We start from the raw sequence: 16,315 nt of genomic DNA, 5'->3' as shown, positions 1-16,315 counted from the left end.
GTCAGTAGCCATGACAGGTTGAGGTAACCAGAATCACCTGCAAATGGCGAGGGACAACTGTTAGTCACACACTAACTCTTAGGGACATCCCCAGAACCAGACAACTATTCACACTGATTTGGGTCCAGGTGCTCACCTAATAGCCACACCCGGTGCCTCCGTAGTTGCCCCATCACATAAGGGATGCTGCTATTCCGCAGGATGTAGGCGTCATGCACTGAGCCAGGGAATTTTGCATTAACATGGGAGATGTACTGGTCTGCCAAACACACCATCTGCACATTCATCGAATGGTAACTCTTCCGGTTTCTGTACACCTGTTCACTCCTGCGGGGGGCCAAGGCCACATATGTCCCATCAATGGCACCTATGATGTTAGAGATAGAAGTCACCTTTCACTGTAGGCAAATCCTCCACCTGAGGGAAAACGATGTAGCTCCACATGTGTTTCAGCAGGGCAGACAACACTCTGGACAACATGTTGGAAAACATAGGCTGGGACATCCCTGATGCTATGGCCACTGTTGTTTGAAAAGACCTACTTGCTAGAAAATGGAGTACTGACAGCACCTGCACTTGAGGGGGGATTCCTGTGGGATGGCGGATAGCTGACATCATGTCTGGCTCCAACTGGGCACACAGTTCCTGGATTGTGGCACGATCACATGTTGGTGATGATCACATGTCTTTCCTCCATTGTCGACAGGTCCACCAGCGGTCTGTACACTGGAGGATGCCGCCATCTCCTCACATGCCACAGCGGACAATGCCTATGGAGAATAGCGAGCACAGAGTCAACCAACTCTGAGGTACGTAAACACAGCTTACTCAGAAAACTATTAATAAATCGAATTTTGGGCCATATGTATGACAAAATGGCCTTGCGAATCTCAAATAGCGATTTTTCAAGAAATCGCTATATCCAAGTTGCAATCAGCCATGTAACAAAATTGCGAATCGGAATTGGCGATTTCTTAAAAATCGCTATTTGTGGTTTGCGAGGCCCATTTACTGAATCGCAATTTTCATTTTCGCAAATTGCGATTTTTTTGCGATTCGGTAAAAAATCGCAAATTGTGAGAAGGTTCGAGAAAGCACACCTGGTGGAGCCTGATGACATCACAAGCAGGAATTGAGTCATCCCAGGCAGTTTCAGGTGCAACACCCAAACCAGCATCCTGAGAGAGAGCAGCCCAGCCACACAGAGCAGCACTCTGAAGGAGGCAGCACACCTGAGCAAGGATGGACACCTCAGCCCAAGCACAGGAGAAGGGAGAAAGAAAGCGCAAGCTAAAATTCAGCGAGCAGGAGCTTGAGGTGCTGACAGAGGAGGTGGTCAGGACCCATGACGGCCTTTTTGGGAAAAGCTCACTCCAGGTGCCTGAGAGTGAGAAAAGGAGACTATGGGCGGATATCCAATCAAAAATCTGTGCAATTGGAGTGGCACAGCGCTCCGTAGAAGAAATTAAGAAGAGGTGGTATGACCTGCGGTCCCGTGCGAAGGAGAGGGTGGCAAGGAGACTTCAGGAGGCCAGGGGCACAGGAGGCGGTCCACCCACAGAGGCACCATCCACCCCTTTAGAGGACCTAGTCAAGTCCACACTCCTCCCTGAAGCTGTGACAGGGGTCACAGAGATAGACATCTCCGGCACACCAAGTACCAGCCAAGGTAAGTGCAATATTGATTTGTAACCCCATATGTGTATGCACAAAAGCCCCTTAGGAATTAGCAAGTAATGTTAAACATTGTGAGAAGTAGTCCAGTCCACATCATAGAAGCAGCACAACAATGCATTATGGGAGTGGCAGTCCACAACCCAGAGCTGAAAGTAGCACATACAATGTATTTAAGTAGAGTGACACCCAGAGGAACACAACACAGAGTAGAGAAGTACTTGTACCTTTATTACCATTGTGTGACCGTAAATGTAACAAACATAACTGACATACTGCATATTGTCGTTGCAGGTGGGCCAGGCCCAGCAGCCACAGCATCAGTACGCGTAAGTGAGACTGACACTCATCCAGCCTCTGATTCCAACACCAGTGGGTCTCGCACCATTGCGCCTATCTGACGCATGCCCAGGCACTGCCACTGCCAGAGCTCAGCCAAGACTCAGATGAGCATCATGAAGGGCCAATTTCCCCATCACCAACAGGCAGGCGCAGCCAGATGCAGGAGGTCAGGTGTCAGCAGACCACAGCACCACGCAGGATGGCGACAAATTCCGGGGCACAGCAGCATGAGGCAGGTGAGGGTCCCTCCTTATTTGGTGGGCTGGAAGCTGCTATGTTGCAGCAGCAGCACCTACAAAACAAGAGGATCCTGGGATTACAAAAGAATTTGCGCCAACATAACAGCAACATGGTGGGCCTGCATCGTCAGCTTGAGTCCCAACGTCCCAAGTCCCAAGTTCAATGCCAACATAGAACAGCTGCGTGAGGGACAGGTGCAGGCATCACAGGACATCAGAGACCTCAAAAGTGCTGTCTGTGAACTCTGCCAGGAGCTGCGCCATGAGAGGGTGAGCCAGCGCAGACAGGAGTGCAGATTTAGGAACATGTTTGGCAGCTTCTGTCGTTTTTCTACCAGGGTGGCAAATGCAACTGCACTGATTGCCCGTCGTGCAGTGGCTGCACAAGTGGAGGCAGCACACAGCAGCAGGGATGTTGTGAACGCACTGGTGCAGATCACCAATGTGATCGACCACATAATGGGACAGAGGTCAGACACACTGATTGAGCTTGCACTGGGGGACACTGAGGACAGTTCCAGCCTCAGCAGTGTAGCTGTACCAGCATTGGACACCAGACGGCGCAGTGCCAGGCACAGCACTGCCACTGAGGCAGACAATAGACGTGCCAGTGAGGTAACTGGGCACCTGAGTGGTGTGCGTGGCCGCAAAAAATTACTGTAGCTGCCAGTGGACTTATGTTTTCCCTATGACGTAGTAGTGCATTACTCAGGTCCTTCATTGTTTCTAGTGTCTCACTTAACCTTTTTTTGCTATTCCTGACACAAGCATTACCTGACTTAAGGTAGTAAATTGATTTCACTACAGGTACAGTTTTCAGAGGATTTGTGTCATTTATACTCACGTCTGAAATGGTGTTGTGTGATGTCGGCACGCCTTTGCCTTCCCTCTGTTGCACTGGTCCTGTCTGCTGGATGTAGGGGTGGTATGGGATCATCATCCTCATCAGATTCAGTATCACATATTTTTTACAGGTATGCCACTGGTGGTAGCTATATTGTGCAAGATAGCACAAGTAGCCACTATTCCACATGTCGTTTCTGGACTGTACTGTAGTGCCCCTTCACTTTTGTGGAGGCACCGGAAGCGACTCTTCAGCAGTCCAAATGTGCGCTCCACCACATTGCGGGTTGCCCTGTGTGCTGCATTGTATCTCCGTTCAGCAGGTGTTGCAGGATTGAGGTAGGGCGTCATCATGTAGGTGCGCACTGCGTAGGCACTGTCACCTGGAAGGGACAGTGGGTATGATAAGAAGTGGGCCATCTAACATCAGCATGCCATCAATGCGCCATTGTATAGAGGGACAATACCTAGTAGATATCCTTCACCAAACTCCCCAGCTAGAACTCTTGTGTGGATCCCGCTGTGGCGAAAGATGTACAAATTATGGGCCTCATTCCGACCCGGACGGGCGGCGGACGCCGCCCGCCGGGCGGAAACCGCCCAAACACCGCCCCGCGGTCAGAAGACCGCGGGGGGCATTTCAACTTTCCCGCTGGGCCGGCGGGCGATCTGCAAAAGATCGCCCGCCGGCCCAGCGGGAAAGCGCCTTCCACGAGGATGCCGGCTCCGAATGGAGCCGGCGGAGTGGAAGGTGTGCGACGGGTGCTGTGGCACCCGTCGCACTTTTCAGTGTCTGCTAAGCAGACACTGAAAAGCAATGTGGGGCCCTGTTAGGGGGCCCCTGCAGTGCCCATGCCATTGGCATGGGCACTGCAGGGGCCCCCAGGGGCCCCACGACACCCGTTCCAGCCAGCCAGGTTCTGGCGGTGTAAACCGCCAGAACCAGGCTGGCGGGAAGGGGGTCGGAATCCCCATGGCGGCGCAGCTTGCTGCGCCGCCATGGAGGATTCCCATGGGCAGCGGGAAACCGGCGGGAGACCGCTGGTTTCCCGTTTCTGACCGCGGCGGTAGAATGCCCATGAATGCACCGCCAGCCTGTTGGCGGTGCATTCGCTGCCCTCGGCCCTGGCGGATTCAATCCGCCAGGGTCAGAATGAGGGCCTATGTGTGCTCCCTGGGTACCTGGCCACGAGATCAGTAATGATGTAGGAGGCATTGCATATCACCTGTATATTAATTGAATGTTGGTATTTCCGGTTGCGGTGCACATACTCTGTGGCGGATGGTGGACAGATTGCCACATGTGTCCCATCTATGGCACCTAGGACGTGGAGGAACTGTGCTATCTGGTAAAAATCTTTTTTTGTCTGCTGTATTTCCTGTGGGGTGTGGGGGAATCTGATGTACTGGTGTTGTTTGCTCAGCATGGTGTTGATGAATGCACTGAAAAATCTGGAGAGGGTACTCTGTGAGACCCCTCCAGCTGCTGCTATGACCCCTTGATAGCTCCTTGAGGCGAGTAGGAGAAGGGAGCATAATACCTGCACATGGGTGGGTATGCTGTGAGTCCTTCGTGTTCTGCGCTTCAGTATGGGTTGTAGCTCAGCTATCAGATCAAGTATCATGGCCGAGTTCAACCTATACCTCTCATATATTTCCTCCTCTGTCAGGTTAAATAGTGTGATGCGCACTCTGAAAATGCGCTCCTGTCTCCTCCTCCCTCTCCTCAAACCTGCCAAGATCCTCATCCTTCTCTCCATGACGTAGAGTGAAGCCATTGTGGAAAAGAGTCTGAGGCATTCTGGGCCTCTTTTTATAGGTTGCACCTGGTTACCACCTGGTTTTAGTTAGTGGTATTTTGCATGTGCAAAATGCCATTCAACGAAAAATCGCAATTTGCGATTTTTGATGCATCTCTTTGTGACATGGATTTTGCGCCTCGCAATTTGCGCCTCGCAATTTCCTACTGAAAATACGGAATCGCAAATTGCGACTCGCAAAACCAGCTCGCAACGCAAAAAATTGCAATTTTTGCGATTTCTTATTTTTGGTCTGCGAATGCCTTTTATGCATCGCAGACCACTTTTTTGCACTCGCAAACGGCCGATTTTTGCGATTCGCACCGTTTGCGAGTGCAAAAAGGTTTCATACGTCTGGCCCCTTGCCTGTATGAGTGTTTAGCCAAGGCCTAGTTATGTGTGATGCAGTCAAAAATAAAGCCTTGTGGGCCCCTGAAATAGCGACTGCCTGACCTGTAAAGTGGGACAATGGGATATGAGGTAACTGTGCTGACGTTGTACACCGTCGCTGTAGGTGGTCGAAGACCGCGGCGCAATTCTGCATTGGTTAACATTGGACCCTATGGGTCCCAGGAGCCAATGACGATGTTCGCTGGTGGTGACGGTACGCACCGCCACGGACGTGACCGCCATTTTCTCACTGTTCAATCACTCGATACCTGATCTTCGGCAGGAGAGGACCTACACTGCATGTGCTGCTGTGACCTCAGTCTGGAACAGACAATGGCTCGTGTGTCTGGGGAAAGGGCCCCTGCCTTCAGCACGGAGGAGTTGGAAAAACTTGTGGATGGCATCCTCCCCCAGTACATGCTACTCTACGGTCCTCCAGACAAACAGGTAAGTACACTGTTACCATGCTGTATGGGCAATGCCTGTGTGGAGTGGGGTGGATGAAAGATAGCGGGGGGGAGAATGAGGCGTGCATGAAACGACGGTGAGTGTATGTGCCACATGGCAAGGGCAGGGATGTGAGCCAATGACTGTGACGGTGCAGTTGGTAATTACTTCTCTTTTTCCCCTGTACAATTCCTGTAGGTCAGCGCCCACCAGAAGAAGGATATTTGGCGTGCCATCGCCAAGGAAGTCCGGACCCTGGGGGTCTACCACAGACGGAGCACCCACTGCTGGAAAAGATGGGAGGACATTCACCGCTGGAGCAAGAAGACGGTGGAGGCCCAGCTGGGGATGGCCTCCCAACGTGGGATGGGTGCCCGTCGCACCATGAACCCCCTGATGTTCAGGATCCTGGCGGTGGCGTACCCGGAGTTGAATGGGCGCTTGAGGGCATCACAGCAGCAACAAGGGGGTGAGTACACTCTCATTCAGCTGATTCAGCGTGCATTGGAGGTGTGTGGGTGGGGGAGGTGGGCTGTGGGTTCCCCTAGGCCAGGGCGAGTTTGCTAGTTAAGTCCCCTTTTTCAGGCAGTCCCTGTGGCACCCCACCCCACCTGTGTACAGTGCCAACTACACCTAGTCAGCCTCCTGTGACATCCATGTGTGCAGAAATTGGCCATAGCCTTGTAAGCCATGTCCCAGGGATTGAATAGTGGACCCCAAGTGCGCGGCGTAGTGCAGGGGGCTTCTGTGTCTGTCGTGTCCGCCAACGGTAGCGGTATTGCATGCACTCAACATGTCTTTCTTCTGTCTTCCCCTCCTTTTTGTGGTCTCCCTGTACTTGTGTGCATTAGCATCATCAGGCGGAGGAACAGTGGCACCGGAGCAGGAGGGAGCTGCATCCCACATGGCCCTGGAGGGCGAGACTACGGACTCCGAATTCACCAGTGGGACGGAGGGCGAGAGGAGCTCCACAGCGGGGACGGGAGCTGACACCAGAGATACGGACTCCTCCTCTGATGGGAGCTCCCTTCCGGTGGCGGCCCCATCTGTGCCCCCCGCATCTACAGGTATAGCCGCCACCCCCCCACCAGCACCGCCCTCCCAGCAGCCCCTCAGCCTTTGCCTTGTGCCCGCTCACACAGGAGGGTGGGTATCACCTTCGCCCCAGGCACCTCAGCCCCTGACTCAGTCACCCCTGCTGCCCTCAGTGAGGAGGCCATTGACCTCCTCAGGTCCCTCACTGTTGGGCAGTCTACCATTTTGATTGCCATCCAGGGTGTAGAGAGGCAGTTGCAACAAACCAATGCATTCCTGGAGGGCATTCATTCTGGTCAGGCAGCCCTTCAGCGAGCCTTTCAGACTCTGGCCTCAGCACTGTTGGCAGCCATTGTCCCTCTCTCTAGCCTCCCCCCTCCAACTTCCTCCACCCAGACCCACACTCCTGTACCTCAGCCTATCCCAAGCACACCATCAGACCAGCATGCACACACCTTAACACAAAAAGGAAGCTCTGGCAAACAGAAGCACCACACATCCCACAGGCACTCACGCAAGCATCATACACATGCAGACACACCAACATCCACTGCCTCCACTGTGTCCCCCTCCTCCTCGTCTCTGTCCTCCCTCCTTGTCTCGCCTCCACTCACACCTGCATGCACTACATCTTCAGCCACTACGTCCATCACCAGCACACCCACCACCCGCTCACGTGCAGTCACCACCCCCACTACCATTCACAAATCCCCTGTGTCCTCTCCCAGTGTGTCTGTGAAGCCACCTCCCAAGGTACACAAATGCAGCCACACACCCACCCAACAGCCATCCACCTCACGACAGCCTCAAGCCTGTGCACCTTCACCCAATGTCAGCAAACGTACACCTCCTACGACCACAACCTCTTCCTCCACTCCCAAACCCCCTCCATCTACCCGTCCCTGTGTTCCTAAGAAACCTTTCCTGTCCAGCCTGGACCTCTTCTAGGGCCCGACTCTCAAGGTCCCAACCTGGCACCTCAGCCATAACATCGGCGGGACCAGTGGTGCCAGTAGTCACTGGATTATGGAGTGCACCAGGCAGCAGGGCAGACAGTGTGGCAAGGAGCCACAGCACAGACAGTCCCCCACCTGTCTAGCATCAAAAGTTGGACAGTGCCCGGCGGAAGAGGGGAAAGACACCAGCCACCAAAGCTGCTCCCAGGGGTACAGTTGAGAATGTGGAGACAGCTGCGACACCATCCAAGGTGGGGAAGGGGCACAAGAAACCCGGCAAGTCTGGGAAGATCGGCAGGAGCACCACTGCCCTGGAGGCGACCGCCAGCAGCCACACTGCCCCAGACAGGACTGCCAGCAGCAGCCCTGCTGCCCAGGAGGTGACCGCCAGCAGCAGCCCGCTGCCCAGGAGGCGACCGCCAGCAGCCACACTGCCCCAGACAGGACCAGCAGCAGCCCCACTCCCTAGGAGGCGACTGCCAGCAGCCACACTGCTCCAGACAGGACCGCCAGCAGCAGCCCCGCTGTCCAGGAGGTGACCTCCAGCAGCCACACTGCCCCAGACTGGACATCCAGCAGCAGAAACGCTGCCTTGGCCACAGGCACCGCTGTCAAGGACATTGCCGCCACAAGCACCGCTGCCAAGCACACCGCCGCCACAGGCACGCTGCCAAGGACACTGACGCCTCAAGCACCGCTGCCAAGGACACCGTTGCCACAAGCACCGCTGCCAAGGACACCGCCGCCACAAGCACCGCTGCCAAGGACACCGCCGCCACAAGCACCGCAGGCCCATTGTGCAAAAAGCTCTGATGCTACTGAGGCCGCCACGAGCAGGATGAAGCACTCTGGGCACAAGGCCCCCTCCAGAACCAGTGGTGATTGTCATTCACTACCTCCTTCCTTGGCAGGATGAAGCACTCTGGGCACAAGGCCCCCTCCAGAACCAGAGGTGATTGTCATTCACTACCTCATTCCTTGGCAGGATGAAGCACTCTGGGCACAAGGCCCCCTCCAGAACCAGTGGAGATTGTCATCCACTACCTCAGTCCTTGGCAGGATGAAGCACTCTGGGCACAAGGCCCCCTCCAGAACCAGTGGAGATTGACATCCACTACCTCAGTCCTTGGCAGGATGAAGCAATCTGGTTACAAGGCCCCTCCAGAACCATTGGAGATTGACATCCACTACCTCAGTCCTTGGCAGGATGAAGCACTCTGGGCACAAGGGCCCCTCCAGAACCATTGGAGATTGACATCCACTTGAGAGACTGTGGCTTTGCACTTCCCAGGATTGAACAGTGGGCAAACCACCCACTGTAGAGACTTGAGAGACTGTGGCTTTGCACTCCCCAGGATATAGCAGTGGGTAAACCACCCACTGTAAAGACTGGAGAGACTGTGGCTTTGCACTCCCCTGGATATACCAGTGGGCAAACCACCCACTGTAGAGACTTAAGAGACTGTGGCTTTGCACTCCCCAGGACCAATCAGTGGGCAAACCACCCACTAGATAGACTTGAGAGACTGTGGCTGTGCACTCCCCAGGATATAGCAGTGGGCAAACCACCCACTGTAGAAACTTGAGAGACTGTGGCTTTGCACTTCCCAGGATTGAACAGTGGGCATGGGGCCCCCTAGTGGATTTGGCGTTGTGCACTCAACCGGCTGAGGTGCTCCCCCTTCCCTTCCCCCTGAGGTGCCTGTTTTACTTCTATCTGATGCCCCTGCAGTGTTCTCTCCGTCTTGTTTGGGTATCTTGTGTGGGCCTCGCCCATGCCTTTTGGGCCCAGTGTTCCACAGACTTAAATGGAGCAATACCTGGACTTCTATTCTTGGTGTATATATTTGTTAATAGTGTATATCTATTTTTGTGTACTGGATTTTAATAGATTACAATGGTGACACTCATTTCCTTTTGTCTTTGCATTCTTCCGGGGGGGTGGTTGGGGGGTGTAACTGTAATGTATCAACATGTACTTGTGTGTATGTTGTAGTGGGTGAGAGTGGGGGTGGGGGTGTTGCGTATTGCGTGTGTGTGTCCCTGTTTTTTCCCTCCCCCCTCCCCTGTGTCGTAGGTGCAGTACTCACCGTGGTCTTCGCCGCCGGCGTTCGTGCTCCTGGTAGAGGAGCAAGAAGATAATGGCTGGGAAAATGTGAAGCTCTGGCTCCATGGCGTCCTGGTTCCTGGTGGGGTGTGTAGAGGTGAGCATTTTCCATTTGAAGTCCTGTTTCTGCTGTGTTTTTGTTCGCGAAAAAGGTGGTGGATTGGTAGATTGTGATACTGTGGGCGGTAAATTGTCCTCCGCCTGTCTGTTGGCGGTGACCGCCAAGCTGTCTGTTTGTACCGCCGTGGCGGTCGGAGTGTTAAAGTGGCTGTCTTTGTTGGCGGTTTCCGTCACGGTCGTAATTCCAATTGTTTTACCACCGGCCTGTTGACGGTCTTACTGCCGCTTTAACACCGACCGCCAGGGTTGTAATGACCACCACAGTGTTATCCTACTTGAAAAGACGGGGTATCCATGTGGCCCTATTACAGGAAACACACCTCACCACAGGTGAAATTGAAAAACTGAGACGCAGATGGAGAGGGCAGGTGTTCGCTACCAAGCACTCGGCTTACGCTAGAGGAGCACCGGTGTGGGTTATAGCGGGAGTCCCCTTTGAAGCCACCTTGACTGACATAGACCAGGAGGGCAGATTTGTAACTGTGAAGGGGAAGCTCCATGGAACCCCGATTGTCCTGAGTAGTGTATATGCCCCTAACCAGGATCAGATCCCCTTCATGCAGCGCCTATCAAGCCACCTTACCCAACAACAGGGCGAAGAGCTACTGATTGGGGGGACTTTAACAGCATAATGGACATAGAACTGGACCGATCCACACCTCCGTTGGCAGGCGCAGTAACGCACAAAATAGCTAGAAACCTGAGGGAATGGATGCAGGCATGGGAGCTGGTGGATGTCTGGTGCAACCAACACCTAAGGCAAAGGGATTACTCCTACTACTCATGCTTGCACTGGGTCCACACCAGGATAGATAGGAATAATATGCTCAGCCTCCGTAGCGCAGGGAATGATGCACTCAGAATATCTGGGGCGCACCTTCTCTGACCATAACCCCCTGTTGCTTACGTGGAGGGCGATTGATGACAGACCCCCCCATACCAATGTGGAGATTGACCCCAGCAGCACTGGAAGATCAGGCTAACAGAGAAACGCTCCGCTCTTATCTGGCAGACCACATTGCTATCAATAAGGGATCCGACTTGGCATGTGGAGTGCGAGACACTTAAGGTGGTGACAAGGGGTCACTGCCTGGGACAGACAGTAGGAATAAGACGCACCCTGGAGCGGGAATTAATCAAGATAGAGAAGATCATACATGAAGGAGAGAATGGGGGGGAGCGTAGAGGTGACTGAACACTCCAGGTACGCAGCGGCAATGAGAACCCACTCACAGATCGAGGAGCAGTTGAGATGCAATAGTATGCAAAGATATTTAGCCTCGAAACAGGCGGAGGAGGGCAGATCAGGCAAGATGCTAGCCTGGCTGTTGAGACTGGGGGGGGGACACCTATCATGAGGGTACGTGACATGAAAGGAGAGTGCAGATACACACCAGGCGCCATATTGGCCAGAGTATCGTTATCTAAAATGATTATGCGGCCCTGCCTCCTTTACTACTTCACCAACCTGCCGGTGCTGATCCCCCCAACGTGGTTCCGGGAGTTGAACACCCAGCTCAGGGATCTTATCTGGTACGGAGGCCGCAGATGCACTGCGCTCGTTACCATGTGTAGGCCGACTATAGCGGCGGGACAGGGAGCTCCAGATTTTGAATTGTACTACCTAGCATGCCAGCTGCAGTGGATCTCCAGGTGGTGCGCTGGGGCAGGTCGCCTAGACAGATGCACTGCTAATGGTGAGAAGCAGAGAGAGTGGATCATAGTACAAATGATAGGTCGGCGAGTGGAGCCGAGGGAGGGGAATGTCATGACGGGGGTAGCCTTGTCTTGCTGGAAGAGATGCTCTCGCCGTGTGGGAGTGGGATGGCCTTACTCCGCGGCACTGCCCCTGTCAGTGGTGACTCAGGACACCGAAGAGGGAGCCTTGTTGAGCTCAGGGCTGGGAGTCTGGACGAAAGCTGGGGTGGAGACTATAGGGGACTTCTTCCGGGACGGGGTGTTGAGGCCCTTCACAGATATGACTGAACATAGGGGAGTACCAGCGGGACAATTCCTATTGTACCAATACGTGGCACATAACATAAAGGAACACTGGAGCACAGTTAATGCGGAACCTACTACACATCCGGTCTTGCACCTACTGCTAACCTCTGGTGTAGATAGTCATCTGATATCGGGGTTGTACAGGGCCCAAAATGATGACACATTAGACCCACTACAGTCACTAAGGGAGAGATGGGAAAAGACACTGGGTAGAGACATGTCGGAGGCGGAGTGGAGGAAAGTCTTGGCATACCCACGGCTGGTCTCACAACACACTCCACTACGATACATACAGTCTAACTATACCCACAAGACGTATCTCACCCCGTGCCCGCTGAATCTCATATACGAGGGTGAGCTGAGAGGGTGCCCCAGATGTGGTGAGGTGAACGCGGATCTAGACCACATGGGATGGCACTGCCCGAGCTCCAACGGAGCTGGAGGGCAGCGTTGACAGAACTGGAGGGCCTCTTGGGCTCTGAACTGGTGTTGGCCCCATCTGTGTGCCTGCTGGGCTTGTACCCGGGGCTGACCCTCGGAAAAGTAAGCGGCCGATTCCTTGACCTGGCTGTGGTGTTGTTTAGGAGATGGATTACGTTAGGCTGGAGATCACCAAGAGGCCCCTCCGTAGAGGACTGGAGACGGGATGTATCGAAATAGGCAAGGGCCGAACTGTAGGTACTATGGCGTGAGGAGGCTAGAAGAGTGCGCCAGGCGCAAATTGCACCGACCTGGGAAGAGGCACTGATTAAATGGGAGCATAGGGCACGAGAAGTGGGAACCCCAACAGATGGGTTGGGGGCAGCCACGGATCAGGAAGAAAGAGTGGCCGAAATAGGAGTGACATAATGAACCCTAATATGGATGTGTACACCGGTCTGGCCCTCCCAAGCGCGCAATGAATGAAAGGTTCAGAAGGATAGAGGGCGGGCGGGCACGGACGGCACCAACTGACACTGGAGGGGGCGGCATAGGAGAGGAGCACCTCGGCCCCTTGGTGTAACCCCCGGCCAGAAAAGTATCTGTACAGACAGTGAGCGGGCCCGGTGCCCCGTCCGGCAGAGGACCCCTGACCCGTACCCACGTCACTAGTAGCCAGTATTCACCCCCTCCACAATGCACCATCATGTAAATAGTTTAGTTTGAGCTAAGCATAAGAATGTTAAGCGGTCAAGAGAACGAAAACATGGTACAGGACAAAAGACCATGGTGGTCATTACAACCCTCGCGGTTGGTGTTAAAGCGGCGGTAAAACCGCCAAAAACAGGCCGGCGGAAAGAAAATGGAATCACGACCATGGCGGAAACCGCCAACAAGGACAGCCACTTTAATACTCCGACCGCCACGGCGGTACAAACAAACACCGCGGCGGTAACCACCAACAGACAGGCAGAAGACAATGTACCACCCACGGTATTACAACAGGCCAATCCGCCACCTTTTCCGGGGCGATTTCACCGTGAACAAAAACACAGCGGAAACAGGACTTGGAAGGGAAAATGCTCACCTCTACACACCCCACGAAGAACCAGGACGCCATGGAGCCGGAACTCTATATTCTCCCTGCCTTTGTCTTCCTGCTCCTCTACCAGGAGCACGAACGCCGGCGGCGAAGACCACGGTGAGTACTGCACCTACGACACAGGGGAGGGGGGAGGGAAAAGAGAGTGACACACACATGCAACACCTACACGCCCACCCCCACCCTCACCCACTACAACACACACACTAATACATGTTGATACATTACAGTTGCACCATTAAAGTCTGTGGACCACCCGGTCCAAAATGCATGGGCGAGGCACACACTCGATCAAAACGGAGAGAACACTGCAGGGCATCCGATAGAAATACAACAGGCACCTCAGGAAGAAGGGAAGGGGGGGCACCTCAGCTAGATGAGTGCACGATGCCAGATCCACAAGGGGGCTCCATGCCCACTGCTGTATCCTGGGGAGTGCAAAGCCACAGTCTCTCAAGTTTCTCCAGTGGGTGGTTTGCCCACTGCTTTATCCTGGGGAGTGCAAAGCCACAGTCTCTCAAGTGGCTAAAAGTCTCCACTGGTTCTGGAGGGGGCTTTGTGCCCAGAGTGCTTCATCCTGCCAAGGACAGAGGTAGTGGATGCCTTTCTCCACTGGTTATGGAGGGGGCTTTGTGCCCAGAGTACTTCATCCTGCCAAGGACAGAGGTAGTGGATAACAGTCTCCACTGGTTCTGGAGGGGGCTTTGTGCCCAGAGTGCTTCCTCCTGCCAAGGAAGGAGGTAGTGGATGCCTTTCTCCACTGGTTCTGGAGGGGGCTTTGTGCCCAGAGTGCTTCATCCTGCCAAGGACAGAGGTAGTGGATAACAGTCTCCACTGGTTCTGGAGGGGGCTTTGTGACCAGCGTGCTTCATCCTGCTCGTGGCGGCCTCAGTAGAGGCGGTGCTTGTGGCGTTCATTGGCCTGCGGTGCTGGTGGTTGGTTCAGTGAGCTTGCTGGTGGCGGCGATGTCCTGGGCAGCGGTGTCCTGGGCAGCGGTGCTTGTGGCGGCGGTGTCCTGGGCAGCGGTGATGGTGGCGGTGGTGTCCTTGGCAGAGGTGTCCTTGGCAGCGGTGCTTGTGGTGGCGGTGTCCTGGGCAGCGGTGCTGGTGGCGGCGGTGTCCTTCGCAGCGGTGCTGGTGGCGGCGGTGTCCTTTGCAGCGGTGCTGGTGGCGGCGGTGTCCTGGGCAGCGGTGCTGGTAGCGGTCTTGTCCGCCGTGCAGGTTGGCGGCGACTTCCCTTTCTTTCTGTGCCCCTTCCACACCTTGGATGTTGGCGCAGCTTTCTTCCGACTCCCAACTGTAGACCTGGGAGGGCGCTTGGTGGCAGGTGTTTTACCCTTCTCCCTCCGGGCAGTGGCCAACTTCTTATGCTTCTGAGGTGGGGGACTGTCTGTGGTCTGGCTCCTTGGCACATTGGCTGCCCTGCTGCTTGGGGCACTCCAGAAGCCGGTTACTGCTGGCACCACTGTTCCCGCTGATATGGTGGCTGAGGTGCTGGGTTGGGACCTGGAAAGGCAGGCCCTAGGGGACTGAAGGGGTGGAGGAGGTGAGGGGAAGAGGTCAAGGTTGTACAGGAAAAAAATGTAGACACACTGGGACGGGTAGATGGAGGGGGTATGGGAGTGGAGGAAGATGTAGTGGTTGTAGGAGGTGTACGTTTGCTGACTTTGGGTGAAGGTGCATGGGCTGGAGGCTGTCGTGAGGTGGATGGCTGTTGGGTGGGTGTGTGACTGCATTTGTGTACCTTGGGAGATGGGCTCACAGACACACTGGGAGAGGACACATGGGATGTGTGAATGGTAGTGTGGGTGGTGACTGCACGTGAGCGGTGTGTCGTGATGGGTGGGCTGGTGATGGAGGTAGTGGCTGAAGATGTAGTGCATGCAGTTGTGAGTGGAGACGTGACAGGGAGGGAGGAGGGAGACGAGGAGGAGGGCGACACAGTGGAGACAGTGGCTGTTGGTATGTCTGCATGGGTATGATGCTTATGTGAGTGCCTGTAGGATGTGTGGTTCTCATGTTTGCCAGAGCTTCCCTTGTGTGTTGAGGTGTGTGCAGGCTGGTCTGATGGTGCGCTTGGGATAGGCTGAGGTACAGGGGTTTCTGTCTGGGTGGAGGAAGTTGGAGAGGGGAGGCTGGACACAAGGACAATGGCTGCCATCAGTGCTAAGGCCAGAGTCTGAAAAGCTCGTTGTTGGGCTGCCTGACCAGAATGAATGCAGTCCAGGTATGCATTGGTCTGTTGCAACTGCCTCTCCACACCCTAGATGGCATTCAGAATGGTAGACTGCCCAACAGTGAGGGATCTGAGGAGGTCAATGACCTCACTGAAAGCAGCAGGGCTGACAGGGGCAGGGGCTGAGGTGCCTGGGGCAAAGGAGATGCCCACCCTCCTGGGTGAGCAGCCACGGGACACACACTGAGGGGCTGCTGGGAAGGCGGTGCTGGTAGGGGGGGTGGCGGCTGTACCTGTAGATGGGGGGCACAGAGGGGCCTGCCACCGCAAGGGAGCTCCCATCAGAGGAGAAGTCCGTGTTGCTGGTCTCAGCTCCTGTCCCCACCGTGGAGCTCCCCTTGCCCTCCGTCCCACTGGTGGCTTCAGACTCCGTTGTCTCGCCCTCCTGGGCCATGTGGGATGCAGCTCCCTCCTGCTCCGGTGCCACTGCTCCTCCGCCTGATGATGCTATTGCACAAGAACAGGGAGACCAAAAAAAGGGGGAGATTGAAAGAAGAAAGACATGTTGAGTGCATGCAATACCGCTACCGTTGGCGGACACTACAAACACAGAAGACCTCTGCACTATGCCGTGCACTTAGAGTTCCCTAATTAATCACAGG

The sequence above is a fragment of the Pleurodeles waltl genome, chromosome 3_1 (assembly GCF_031143425.1).
Source record: "Pleurodeles waltl isolate 20211129_DDA chromosome 3_1, aPleWal1.hap1.20221129, whole genome shotgun sequence".
Taxonomy (NCBI): domain Eukaryota; kingdom Metazoa; phylum Chordata; class Amphibia; order Caudata; family Salamandridae; genus Pleurodeles; species Pleurodeles waltl.
Note: the sequence above shows the minus strand (reverse complement) of the source record.